This window comes from Arvicola amphibius, chromosome 10 (assembly GCF_903992535.2).
Source record: "Arvicola amphibius chromosome 10, mArvAmp1.2, whole genome shotgun sequence".
NCBI lineage: Eukaryota > Metazoa > Chordata > Mammalia > Rodentia > Cricetidae > Arvicola > Arvicola amphibius.
This window is the reverse complement of record NC_052056.1, coordinates 87,011,700-87,024,866: the sequence shown is the minus strand read 5'-3', so window position 1 is coordinate 87,024,866 and position 13,167 is coordinate 87,011,700.

Below are 13,167 nucleotides of genomic sequence, written 5' to 3'. Positions count from 1 at the left end.
CTCTGTCTTGTTTCCCTTTGGTGTTTGGAAATTGGCTCTTAGTCTTTAGACTCGGCTGCCCTTGAACTAGTGATTGTCCTTCTGCTTTAGCCTCCCAAGGGTTGGGATTGCAGTTTCTGTGCCCAGTTATTTAGTTACCTTTTAAATATTGTGATAAATATTGTGATACAGGCTTTGAGCATCAGGTCAGGCTCAGGACCTCACAAATAACATTTAGGGGTTCCAGCCCCTCAGCCCCCCGCCCCGTCAGCTCACATGAGAAGTATATGGGGAGCCCATGGCAAAACGGCCACCTGCAAGTAGATGCTCTTAGCATTGCTCCCCTTTGTGACTCCTGGCTGGACACCAGCCCTCATCTCAGCCCAAACTATCTTCGTCTAATGTCAGTCACATCCTGCTGTCCCCTGCCACACCCCAGTGCCCGCTCAGGGACCCAGAGGAGGCTGTGTGAGATGAGAGTTCTTGTCACCTTCTCTAAAGGTTTGGCTGAAAGTAGTTAGGGTCCACACTGGCCAGAGTCTTTGAGGGGTACAGTTGGTTACCCACTTTCTCTAATGATGCCTTCTGTTTCTGCTTTACCTGATGTCCACTGGGTTTATGCTGATAGTTCTCCACCTTCCTAATACTGTGACCCTTTAATACAGTTCCTCATGTTGTAGTGACCCCCCCAACCATAAAATTATTTTGTTGCTACTTCATAACTGTAATTTTGCTAGTTATAAATTATAGTGTAGTTATCTGATATGCAACCCCACAGGTTGAGAACCACTGTTTTATGCCGCTAAGGCTCTATGTACTTGGCTTGGTTAACCTTCTGTTGGTCACCTTCATCTCTTTAAGCTATACTGGGATGCACCTACAGGATGGCTGAAGAGAGTCCATCAATCATGGACAGCTCCCACCTCATCTTCTGCCCTCTCGCCATGGTGTACCTTCCTTCCTCTGGATCTCGGGTACGACAGGGGCTTCCCTAACAGGGCCACTTGTGGGAGCGCCTTACAGTGTGGGCTGAGGCGTGTCCTTCAAACCTACAAATGGGCAAACGGAAGCTTGAGCTGATAGTGCTGGAGCATGTGGCATGCTTATGTTGAAACAGATCCCCGCAGTGTGACTACATCTTTGATGCAGGTGGTAACAAGGACACACATGTGGGTAAGGACTCCCAGGCTACCATCAGCTAGGCGAGGCCAGCTCCAGCCATGGAATCATCATGTTTCCGTGCTTTAAATCTCATGTGCTGTGACGTTTTTCTCCTGGGGCGAGCTGACACACGGACCTTGTTCTGAGTGCACCCAGTTCCCAAGGGCTGTAGATGGTTTACATTATCTTAGTTTCAGTTTTGTTCCAGTATAATTAAATGGAAAGGGGAAGTGTGTGTATGTGTAGGTTCAAATTAGGTACTGGATGCCTTGGAGCTGGAGTTACAGGCAGTGTGAATCATCAGACTTGGGTGCTGGGAACTGAACTTGGGACCTTTGTAAGAGCAGCAGCAAGGGCTGAAGAGATGGCTCAGAGGTTAAGAGCACTGACTGCTCTTCCAAAGGTCCTGAGTTCAATTCCCAGCAACCACATTGTGGCTCACAACCATCTGTAATGAGATCTGGCACCCTCCTCTGGCGTGCGGGCATACATGGAGGCAGAATGTTGTATACATAATAAATAAAGAAATCTTTAAAAAAAAAAAAGAGCAGTGGCAAGTATTCTTAACTGCTGAGCCATCTCACTAGCTCTCAACTGTTTTTAATTGTGTGGGGGGGGGGAGGAGAGGGTTGTGGTGCAGTACCTGAAGATGCCAGAAGAGGGCACTGGATTCTTGAGAGTTGGGGTTAGATACAGTTGTGAGCCACCCATTGTGGGTGTTGGGATCAAAACTCGGGTCTTCTGCAAGAACAATACACACTCTTAACCACTGAGTCATTGCTGTGGTCCCATACTTCTGATATCTTTTAGAAAATCGAGAACTGATGACAGCAGTCCAATGAACTCAAGCATCTGATGTCACCCTAAAATACTGAATTCTGCCATCTACTTCCATCAAGCACTTGGTGTTTTAGGGATAGAAAGCTCAGCGACAAGAATTTCTTCAAAATGAGTATATATATATATATACACATATATATATATGATTTATTTTAATTTTTTGCATATGAGTGTTTCGCATGCATGTATATCTGTGTACCATATGCATGCCTGGTGCCCTTGGAGACCAGAAAAGGACATCAGATCCCCCGGAGCTGGAGTTATGGATGGTTGTGACTTGCCATGCAGATGCTGGGAACTGAACCTAGGTTTTCTCCAAGAGCAGTGAGTGCTCTTAACTGTTGAGTCATCTCTTCTGTCCTGGGGCTCATGATATTTTGTGAATTTCCCATCTCCAGCATCTAAATCAAGATGCCTATGGACTCTCTAATTAGGATAATTTTTGAGCAATCTATGAAGTTCAATAAGCATTGAACCTTTTCCCAAAACCCACTGGAAGATTATTCTAGATACAAACAGGCTAAAAGCGAATACAATAACATAATAATATAATTCAATAAATGCCCAGTTGGGTTGTTATTTCACTTTCTGTGTAAGCACTTGATTTACCTGGGCCAGAATTTACATGTAAGATTTTGGTACCCCTTGGGCTGGAGAGATGGCTCAGTGGTTAAAAGCACTGACTGTTCTTCCAAAGGTCCTGAGTTTAATTCCCAGCAACTGCATGGTGGCTCACAGCATTCTGCAATGTAATGAGATCTGGTGCCCTCTTCTGGCTTGCAGGTGTACACGCAGGCAGAACACTATACACAATAAATAAATCTTAAAAAAAAAAAAAGATTTCGGCCCCTGTCCCCCTCTTTGGAGACAAGTTCTGTTTCCCTGGAGCTTGCTCTGTAGGCTTTGTTCTCTCAGAGATCCACCACCTCTGCCTTCCTGGCGCTAGGTTAAACGTGTGCACCATCATGCCCAGCAGAGTTTTGTTTCTTTTCTACTAGACAGGGTTTCTCTGTATAATCTTGGCAGTCCTGAAACTTGCTCTGTAGACCAGGCTTGCCTCGAACTCACAGAGATCCTCCTGCCTCTGCCTCCTGTGCTGGGGTTGAAGGTGTGTGCCACCATGGCCTGGCTAGGTTGTATTTCTTAATTACCCAGTTTCCTGAACATTTGTTGAGTTAACCATCTTTGTTTTGTAGTACTAAGATGGAGCTGGGATCTCATACATGTTAGGTAAATGTTGCATCCCTGAGCTCCACCCCAGCCCATCTCTCCTGCTAGAAGTGTCTCTTTGTCTTCGTGGATTGTTAATTAATTTGGTGAGTCTTTCATTGAAGCTGGAGCTAGACTGGTAGCCAGACAACCCCAGTAAGACAAAAATCTTATACACCGAATGAAGTCTATGTAAATCAAATGCTTACACATAATGGGAAATATAACCCATCTGGGTATTTTTTGTCTTTTTTATTAATTAATTAATTAATTAAATTTTACATACCAGTCCCAGTTTCCCCTCCCTCCTCTTCTCCCACTCCACCCCTCCTCCCCACCCCACTTTCCCTCTGCTCCTCGGAGAGGTTAAGGCCTCCTCTGGGAAGTCAACTATGACTGTCCCATCCCCTCACCGAGGCAGGACCAAGGTCCTCCCTGCCACCGCCACCCTGTGCCTAGGCTGAGCAGGTATCTCTACATAGAGTTAGATCCTGGTCCCAGTGCCTGTGGCTCCATATGCTTCCCAAGCCACACTACTGTCACCTGTATACAGGGGGCCTAGTTCAGTCCTATGTGGGTTCCCATCTGGGTGCTTTTTAAAGATTTATTTACATGTGTATATGAGTGCTCTGTTTGCATGCATGGCTGCACGGCAGAAAAGAGGTCATCAGATCCCATTATAGATGCTGTGAACCAACATGCAGTTGATGGGAGTTGAACTCAGGATCTCTGAAAAAGCGGCCAGTGCTCTTAACCACTGAGCCATCTCTTCAGTCCCCTCTTCCCCAATCTGGGTGTTTATTGAACTTTTAAAAAATATTCCCAAACAGCACCACCTACTGGAGCACTGGGGTTACAGATGACCATGCCTGGATCTTTATTTAAATTCAGGCGTTCATACTTGCACACAAGTGCTTTTTACCTGCTAAGCTTTCTCTCCAGACTCCTTATTTCTTCATGCTGTATTTCAGTGTCTTCTCAAGCTGCTGCCTTCTCCTGGCTCTTGTTGTCTGAAGAGGAGGCTTTCAGGTTGATCTTTGAGACCTAATTTTCATAGAAAGTTCGGATTCAGAATTCAGAGGTCTAAAACCTCCCAACTTTGCATTAATGTACTGATTTTGTGGTGGTTTGAATAAGAATGTCCCCCACAGGCTCAGGTAGTTGAAAACTTGTTCCCCAGTAGGTGGCGCTGTTTGGGAATATTTGAAAACCTTTTGGAGGCAAAGAAAGTATGTCGCTTAAGGGAGAGCTTTGAGGGTTTACAGCTCCACCCCACATCATGTTCTCTCTCTTTCTGTCTTGTATTTGCATTTGAAGATGTAAATACTCAACTTCCCATGCCTATTGGTTGCTGCCTTCCTTCCCTGCCACAATGGACCCTTATCCCCCTGGAACCCTAATAAACTCCATCACTCCTTCTTCTCTAGCTTGCCTTTGTCATGGTGTTTTATCACAGCAGCAGAAAAAGTAAGACACAACCAACGAGACAGTTGATTTAGGGAGAATTTTATGAAATCTAAGTATTTTCCCTGTCCTGTGTTGCTTTCTATTTCACCTCTCTGTTGCTGTGATAACACACTGACCAAAAGCCACTTAGAGGGAAGGGTTTATTTGGCTTGCAAGTTATAGCCCACCATGGAGGGAAGCCATTGCAGGAACCTGGAGGCAGGGACTGAAGCAGAGGCCAGGGAGGAACACTGCTTCCTGTCTTGCTTTTACTGGCTCTTAGCCTGCTTTCCTCTGCTATGCAGGATGACCTTCCCAAGGGTAGTACCACCTACTGTGGGCTGGACCCTCCTACACCAATCACCATTGAAGAAAACAACCCTCAGATGCCATAGGTCAATCTAATGGAGGCAGTTCCTTGGCTAAACTGTTTTCTTCTCAGGTATGTTAACAATGAGATTAGTCATCGTACTCCCAATCCTGCTACCCTTGTAAATTCAACATCCTCTTTTTGTTCCTCAATCTTCCTGGTGTGAGTCATACATACCCATTTTTTGGGGGAGGGAACATGGGGTGGGGTGGGGTGGGGAGTGCTACACTGAGTGGGATCATCCTTTCCCTGCTTTCCTTGTGCGTTATTGCTCCCACATAGCAATGCTGCTGAGCTTTGCATATTTCTCTTGCATTAATTTGCAGATATTTATTATATGCATGATTTTTGTTACCAAAAATAATTATTATTCTCTTCTAATAGGATATATGTAGGATCTTCTCTTCATTCTTCCCATCCCATCCCCCATTTGATCTCCCATCTTGTCCAGCCCATGCCATCCCAGCCCAGCCCAGCCCAGCCCAGCCCATGCCGTCCACCTCCTTCTATCCCATCCATCCCCTTCCCTATCTCATATCTCACCCATCTGCACTGCCCATCTAATCCCACCCTCCATCCCATTCTCTCATCCATCTCACATCATCCCCATTCCATCCATCCTGTTCCACCTCACCCATATCATTCATCACACAGCTGAGTTTCTGACCCTTTCGTGACATCCTCTGCATGGGCTTTATCCAGCGTGAGATAAACTCTTGGTGATGTGTTACTGGTCATAGCCTGTGGCATCCCATCTCACCACATCAATTCCACACCACCATCCATTCATCCCATCCCAACTCATCCCAACCCATGCCCATCCTATCTCCATCCTATGCTATCTCATCCCATCTCATCCTATCTCATCCCATCCCAACCCATGCCCATTCTATCCCTATCTCTTTCCTTGCTCCATCCATCCTTCCTGTCCAATTCTTAATAGTGCCCATTTGTTTGCATGCTGCTCCCGGGTTTCTGGGCGATCACTGTCTCAGCACATCTTCTAGCCCTCCCTGCCTTCTAGACTTTCCTTCTTGAGCCACAGGGAATTGTGTAGGTTTTTCTATGAAGAAATGCCTAGCACAGTGCTGGGCTTATGTCAACACCTGACTTCAAAATCCTGCGTCAAGGACTTAGCCTCACTTCTGCCCACATTGGAGCTGGCTGGATACGAAGCTGGCTGTGCTCTGTGACAGCCTGCTGGGGCACTGACGCTCAGCATTAGCAGAGAAACCTATTATTAGGCACATTTCAAACAATGTACGTAGATCCTGTTTAATGCTGAGCCCTTAGAACACCACTGTCACCAGAATGCCTGGTGCTTCTGCTGGCAACAGAACCCCATGGGGGCAGCTGTATGCCTTTGCCAGGCAAGGGCTGGGGCACAGAAGGGGCATTCATCACACAGCTGAGTTTCTGACCCTTTGTGACATCCTCTGCATGGGCTTTATCCAGCGTGAGATAAACTCTTGGTGATATGTTACTGGTCATAGCCTGTGGCAGCCTGATGACCTGGGGAGCCCTGTGGTCTGTCATCTGCTCAGGAGTGAATGGGCTGGGACCAGCACTGACCGGTGACTGCTTTTAGTTTTATCTTTCAGACTTGGCAGTTCCTGCTTCTGGGCTGGACCTGCCTTCATCCATCCTGGAACAGAGTGGCTTTACCTGTCACCTTGTCTAAAGAGATGTGCCCATGAAGTTGAGAGTCTAACACCATTTCCAGTATCCCACACACAAAATGACCCTTTTCTTTTCTTTCTTTTTTGTGTAATTAGAAAATAACACCAAGGAACAGTGTGCTCCGAGCTGCGCACTGCCCTGTCTAAGAATTCTCACCATCCTGCTGGGTGTCTCAGGATGGCAGCAAGGGCTGCAGCCCCGCCTCCATCTCTGTCTTGCTTTTTGACCACTCTGAGACACCAGCAAGGAGGGACAGAGCCAGTGAGCCTTGAACTTGGGGCCTACTGAATATGTAGGCTTTGAGAATGACCTCCTCTCTGCTAAGAAAATAGGGCTCGAAAGCCATCCAATTTTAATACTTTCGGTACTTTAAAAGGGTTTATTATTTAATTTGATTTGATTTATGTGTGTTGTGCCTTCGTGTATGTCTGTGTACCATGTGTATGCATTGCCCCCAGAAGAGGGCATTGGATCCCCTGGAACTGGAGATAGAGATGGTTGTAATCCCTGTGGAAGTGCTGGGAATTGAACTTGGGTCCTCTGGAAAAGCAGCCAGTGTTTTTAACCATCAAGTCACCTCTCTAGTCCCAAATTTTTGTTTTCTATGGTGGGGGGATGGAGTAGAGGATTCCCTACTACTCAGCTCCAGTCCAGCCCATATAACCATTGTATCAGTGACCGACCTTTAGAGGCAGGGCCTCTGTAGCCCCGGCTGGCCTTTAACTTACAGCAATCCTCCTGCCTCAGCTTCCCGGCATGCTGGGATCTCAGGTATGCACTTCATTCTGGCTCAGAAGGAGTTTTTTTTAGAGCAGTCATGGGTTTATTTTCTTCTATCAGGTATTTTGTCTCACACAAAAGCCCCATGAAGTTGGCGTGATACTTCAGACAGATGACGGTCTTGCAGGTGAGGCCGACTGACCTGTTCAAGGTCACGTGCAAAGCCGGCATCAGCGCCATGCCAGTGTGACCCCAGATTAAATGACACACTTTGGCTGTGTAGAGTGTGTAGTTCAATGGCATGTAAAATATCCATGGTGTGTGCAGCCGCTACCCCTCTGGTTTCATGCTATGCCCCAGAATAAACCCTATGCCCATTAAATGGTGGTTCCCAATCCTTATCATCACCAACCTGCTTCTTATTTCTATGGAATCATCTATCCTGGGCATGTCATAGAACACACACACCCAGCAAGGTATTGTTAAGTGTTTACATTGCATAGTGGAAATCAGTCCTCCATGTTTTTTTATGGCTGAATACTCTTCTGTCATATGGACATACTCCATTCTGTGGGTCAGTCATTGGTCCCTGGACATTGAGCTGTTTTCCCCAGGGACTACTATGACATTACTGCTGTGAGGAAGAGCATACTGGTCTTTGAGTAGGTTCTGGTTCCTTCCGTGGTCTCAGGACGTCGGCAGTTGCCAGAACCTAATGGTTCTGGAGCGTAGGGTATGGCAGGTTTTTCACTGCCTGCCTCCAGACCTCAGCGTGAGCCTATGTTTAGGGCACAGGGAGATGCCTGAGTGAGGCCTTCCTTCCCAAGGGCAAGTTCAGAGTCATATTTAGGATGCAAAATGAGTCCTGATCAGGAAAACTTTTTTTAAAAAATATTTATTTATTTATTTATTTATTTATTTATTTATTATACATTATTCTGTTTGCTTGTATGCCTGCAGGCCAGAAGAGGGCACCAGAGCCCATTACAGATGGTTGTGAGCCACCATGTGGTTGCTGGGAATTGAACTCAGGACCTTTGGAAGAGCAGGCAATGCTCTTAACCACTGAGCCATCTCTCCAGCCCAGGAAAACTTTTTTAAAGGATTTATTTATTTAATTTTATTTTTTTTTAGTGTGTGTGTGTGTGTGTGTGTGTGTGTGTGTGTGTGTATGCACATGCGGGTGCCCATTGACTCCCCTGGAGTCAGTGTTACAGTTAGTTGTGAGCTACCCCAAGTGGGCTCTGAAAATTTTGCTGAACACATTTTTGTGGTAGGGAGCATCATCTAGGGGGCAGGGGGCGTGGTGGGGAAACGGACATCAGTCCCTTGGCCCCTGAGTTTTAGTTGCTGTGGTTCATCCAGGCTCCACAAGTGAGCCCACAGGGAGTGGGCCCCCTCATCAGAGAGGCCACAGACAGCTCCCAGAAGTCCTTTATTTGGTAGGGAGGGCTTGTAGGTGATACGTGCCAGCTTTGTTTGTAGTTTTCCCCAATCTTTTCCTTACACAGGCCATGTGGCCCCCACGCAGCCCCAGTCAGGATGCTGCCAGGCTAAGGTATCCCTTCAGAGAAGCAGAGCTATTTAGCATCTTTATAGGGTTAACTGTGAGATTCTGACCCCAGGGGGTGGGGAGTGTGTGTGTGTGTGTGTGTGTGTGTGTCCAGCTGTGTCCATTTCCTGTTATTATTTCTCTCTTGCATCTCTGTTGCTAGGTAGCTGGTACATCTGGCAATAGCCAAGTTGAGGATAGGAAGGGCACATGGGGGTGATGGGCAGCTAGATAGGGAGGGAGACTGGACAGGGCTGAAGGACCCAGGCAGCTCGGAGCTCTGCAGAACCGCCTCACTCTCCCTCCTTAGCCTACCAGGGTAGGCACTTCCAGTCTGCCTCCACCTGGCTGCAAGGCCCTGGACCACCTGCAGGGGCAGACCCAGCCCGGGGCCGCCAGGGGAGCTCTTCAGCCCTGAGCCCTGCATCAAGGTCCCCCAGCTCCGCCTCCATTTCTGCCCTGCTTTTGACCAGGGCTTCGAGAGAGACGCCGCCGGCAGGGAAGGGACAGAGCCATCTTGGGATGCATGTGTGCATGCGCGTTTGTGTGTGCACACATGTGTGTGTTAAAACACTGCCTTTTCCAAGCTCTGGCTACTGTTCTCTGGCTGGTGGCTCTTTGCGTGCGCGCGCTCTCTCTCTCCTTCTCTTTTTCCTCTCCCTGCAAACATTAAATGAATAATTTCTTAGCTGATTCCAAGCGGTGCCCACACACCCGTGCCCTTCAGTGTTGATTGGATCCCTCTCTCTGTCTCTCTCTCTCTCTCTCTCTCTCTCTCTCTCTCTCTCTCTCTCTCTCTCTCTCTCTCTCTCTCCTCCCTCTCCTCTCTCCTCCCTCCCTCTGGCCCCAGTTTGTAATTTGACACAGTGCACTGCAGAGGCTCAGTCTCTGTCTCTCTCTGGGAGCCCGGGAGGCTGGGCACCGAAAACATCCAAGGTAGGCTGCGATTTGAGATTTAATTTTTTTTCTCTCCTAAAAATAGCTTCTGTTCCATTCACCTTTCTTCTTAAGAGCCGCAGTGGCCTGGGTGACAGGGGCTTAGCGGGGGGAACTCTTTGCCCTGGTGAAGTTTATTTTCCAGCATTGGGAGGATGCCCTTCGGCACTGGGTGGGCAGGGGTGGCTGCCGAGGACAGAGGCTGCAGCGGGTGACGCTTGGTGTGGGATGCCACTATGTTCCTGTCATCTTGTGGCTTGCCACCAATGGATCCTTGTCAGAGTGAAGGGAAGGGCTGACTGGCTTCTCTCATCTGTACTGTGTTGACGATGGCGTTGACGGTGGCGCTGTGGCTCTCCCGGTCTTCTGGGGCCCCCAGCCTTTTAGAAAAGCCCCTCTTGGGCAAAGTTTGACACCACGGCTGCCGGCGCAGAGCCCTTTCAGAGGGCAGGAACTCGGTCTTGGTTTCAGACCGAACGCCTGGGGCCTGGGACCGACTTCCTGGGGGACAGCGCAGGGGGAGGGGGCGGACTCAAAGCATCCCAGTCGCTCCAGCATCCACTGCCCACGCGGACAGAAATGTGCAATGTGAATTTGTCAAATAGTGTCCCAGAGAGTGGCTGCAACGGTTTGTTTGTGGAGACAGATGTTTTTGGCACAGTGTGTGTGTGTGTGTGTGTGTGTGTGTGTGTGTGTGCGTGTGCGCGTGTGCGTGTGTGTGTGTGTGTGTGTGTGTGTGTGTGTACACAGAGGCCTTTGGCTAGTTGAGACTTTACCCTCCACCTAGAAAGGCAGAGTGTGCAGGTTTACAGTGACCCTGCCAGGACACTGATGTGGATAGAGCCTGAGGGAGGTGACGGCTGGCTGGGACCTCTAGGGGAGCAGTTTGGTTCTGTCCCCAGGGAGAGCATACTGGCTGCCCCTTGAGCTGACCTAGAGTTGATGGCTGGGTGATGAGATCAGAAAGAGAAGAGAGGAAAGGGAAAGGAGGGGAAGAAACAAGAGGGCGTGAAGAAAGGGAGAGAGGGGGAGAGGAAGAGGGGAGAAAGAATCAAAGAGGAACACACTGGAAGAGAAAGGAAAGTGTGGAGGAGGAAAAGGAAGAAAGGAGGGCGGGAAGGACGGAGAGACGGAGAGAGGGAGGCAGGGAGGGAGCAAGCACATTCCCAGCCCGAGTGGAGGGAGGCAGGTCCACCGTGGGTTGTGGGGACTGGATTTGGGGCTCCCTAGACCCCCCCGAAAGTCTCCCTGTGTTGTAGATCCTCAGGGTGTCGGTGGCCAGGGTTGGGGGAGGCAGAAGGTCCTACCTCAGTACAGACCCTTCTGAAGGACCCTGAAGGAGAGGTGGGTGGGAGCCAAATTGTGTCAGGGAGAGGGTTCTGTCACAGATGGAGCAGCCTTGGTGGAAGAGGGGGTGGTTATGGATGTGGGGGAGTGTGGTGCCCGTGGTCCTGGGCCTCCGTGGCAAGTGGTGGAACCATTTCTTCTCTGTCCAGTTCTGAGCTGGGAACGGAGAGCTGGGAACATCCCAAATGAGCCCAGGTGTGGAATGTGACCAGCATGGCACCTCTGAAACCTGCCCCCACCCCCATTTCTCCCAGCCTTATAAGAGTTCCCCCGACTCCAAACTGGCTTCTTTTTCATCTCAACAGCTGCTGGCCCCCAACAGTTTGTGGTTCTGAGCTCCATACAGAGTGGTTCTTTAGGGGCTTGCATGACAGAGGCACAGAGCTTAGGGCCAAATGACTGCCAATGGCTCAGGACCTAGGGCATAGAGCTCAGCTTTTCCAGGGTAGAAGGCACCGCTGGCCGTTTACCCTCTGCTCTCACTGTCAGCATGAGGGAAGATGGGGAGACGTGAGAGCCCCACAGTGTTGCCCCCCTGGGTACAGTGGCCAAGCTGGGCTCACACGCCCATCTGCAAAGACACATCAGGCTTCCGGACAGCTGTCCTGTAGAGACTACCACTCAGTGTATCAGGGGCATGATTCAGGGGAGGGACAGAGCATCTAACTCCCTAAAAGTTCCCAAAGGTGGCTGCTGCTGCTTGGGAACCCCACGTGAAGACCCCTGGATCAAAGGACAAGCCCTCCAGCTTACTAAACAACTCTGGTGAACATTCTCCTTGTTCTCTCAGTCTTTGGTGGGGTCACAGATAGAGCACTCTGACAAGGCACGTGAATACCATGGAGGGCACGGAGGCTTAGAGGAAAGTGGCCTTAGATCTCCTTCGTGCCCAGGCAGCTCCCAGTGGTGCCACAGTGAGTCAGGGTTCAAGTGCATGGGCAGTTTGACTGGGGAGCTTCTGGTCTGTGGGGAGGTTTGAGGAGGTGCCAGTCTCCAGAGTGTTCCGCCATATCCCTCAGTCCTGTCTTGAAAACAGGGACAGCCTTCTGTTGAGCTCTCCGCCTTCTCGTTCATCCCCACCTGTGTGGAGAATGGTGCCGCTTCCTTGTGATGTGGGAGAGGCCAGTCAGCCTTGGGGAGCACCTGCCATTCTTGCTGACATGCTGTCCACGGAAGGGGTGGGGCCAGCACCTCTCTCTCTCTCCGCTTCTCCTGTCTTCCTCACCCGGCCTCCATCTCCCTCATCTTTTACCCAACTCTACACTTTTTTTTCTTAAAAAAAAAAAAAAAAAGCTGTCTCCATGTCAGTCAAATCTTTGCTCCTGTTTGATGTGTGACCTTGGTTTGGGGTCTGTACGAAATGCCCAGTATGTTTTGTCTTCAGGCTTGGATGACTATGAACCGGTGTGCGCCAGCCCCCGGCCGTGTTTCGTTGCCTTGAGTGAATCTGGGCACTGCTGTGTTATATTCCACAGTGTCGGCCACTCATGCTTTAGGCCCCTTTCCCCCAGGAAGGGTGCTGAGACATCTGCAGAATCCTGGCACACACTAGGGTTCTTGTGGCTGTGAGCACTGCTCTGGGCTGTATCTCTGAGTGGTCAGTGTGAGCGTATACATCCCACGTGCTCTAAGGAATGGTTTCCTGGTCTTGTGTGTGACACACGGCGCTGTAGCAGTTTTCGGTCACTGTAGCGGTTCCTCCTCCACCTTGTGATACCTGCTCCTCTTATTTCTCTGGTAACAGCATAGGAAGCACTACAGTCCCAAGCTGAGACAAAGGGACAGAGGGAAGGGACCCCGCCCCCTGCTCTGTGTTTTAGGGACAGGCCTCAATCACAGATGCTGAGACGGCACTGATGTGACAGCTGGCTGCTGTTACTGGGGGGCGGGGCGGGGACAGAGACAATGGCTTCCTGGACACGATGGG